The sequence below is a fragment of the Micropterus dolomieu genome, unplaced genomic scaffold (assembly GCF_021292245.1).
Source record: "Micropterus dolomieu isolate WLL.071019.BEF.003 ecotype Adirondacks unplaced genomic scaffold, ASM2129224v1 contig_7175, whole genome shotgun sequence".
Classification (NCBI taxonomy): Eukaryota; Metazoa; Chordata; class Actinopteri; order Centrarchiformes; family Centrarchidae; genus Micropterus; species Micropterus dolomieu.
Genome location: NW_025736162.1, coordinates 1 through 1,068, shown reverse-complemented (window position 1 = coordinate 1,068; position 1,068 = coordinate 1). Strand labels below are relative to the sequence as shown.

Genomic DNA, 1,068 nt, shown 5'->3' with positions numbered 1-1,068 from the left:
CCAAAGAGAGAGAGCTAGCTGGCTTTGATCAAGCAAGCTAGCTAGTCTTACCTTACTTAGCTGTCCCGTGGTCCCTTGAAGATCGATTGTGTTGAAGTCGGACAAATGCGGAAATTGACGACGGGAAATGAACGCAACGAGATTTCGGACGGTTCGAATGGTTTTTGAGTTTTGTTTTGTTGAACACACACACAGACACATTTTATCACGTACCTCAGATGGCTGAGGCGACGCTTGAACCCACAACTCCGGGTCTCCAGTCGGCGTCCTTCCCCACCGGACAACCTGTTGCGTCGATGGGTCGGCATGCACTTCTACAGAACAATGAAAATGCTTTGTGTTTAGAGGTAGGCCGGACAGATATCTATTTGATTGTAAGATGTGGCCCAATAAAGGGGACACGTGAATTGCTGTCAAAGGACACGGCGTTTGCGCATCGTGGAACCGAGACTGCAAGACGAGTACACGGGATGTTTTGAATGCCGACGCAGGTAAGTGTCTCTGTGGCGCAATTGGCTAGCGCGCTCGGCTGTTAACCGAGAGGATGGTGGTTCGAGCCCACCCAGGGACGATCGTTGTTTAGGCGTCTGAAGTGCAAGCTCTATTCATGCTCATCGAACTTGTTGGTCCACTGCAAAGGCCCTCTTGTCAAACAGGACTAGTGCCACTTTGTCCCTTGACCTCGCATGTCCCAGTTCATCCATTTCTCCTTTCGTGGCTCCAGAGGCCTGTTTTTCTTTGATTTGATTTTACTGAAAAACGATTGCAAGACGTTAACAAGCCCATTTGATTTCATTGAAACATTCACATGAAAGGCTTTCAAATACGCAAAGCGTGTGGCGCCGTGGCTTAGTTGGTCAAAGTGCCTGTCTAGTAAACAGGAGATCCTGGGTTCAAATCCCAGCGGTGCCTAAGTGGAGTTTTTAATAGCGATACGCCACTTCCCAAGGACAAAAACCAGAATAACCTCATGCGCGTTCTACGCAGCTTCAAGAAAAACACGAGTGACCGAGTAGAATGTGGCAATCCTAAGACTTGATTCCGAAACCAGACCACCTGAAACAGCTA

The 1,068-nt window shown here is 48.5% G+C and overlaps 2 non-coding genes across 2 annotated transcripts; both read left to right on the top strand.

Moving 5' to 3' along the window:
• The first annotated feature begins 497 nt into the window (after nt 1-497).
• trnan-guu lies at nt 498-571 on the top strand. Its single transcript has one exon. It is a non-coding gene; the product is annotated as a tRNA-Asn (tRNA).
• A 267-nt stretch (nt 572-838) lies between these two features.
• Nucleotides 839-912, top strand: trnat-agu. Its single transcript has one exon. It is a non-coding gene; the product is annotated as a tRNA-Thr (tRNA).
• Nucleotides 913-1,068: the final 156 nt, after the last annotated feature.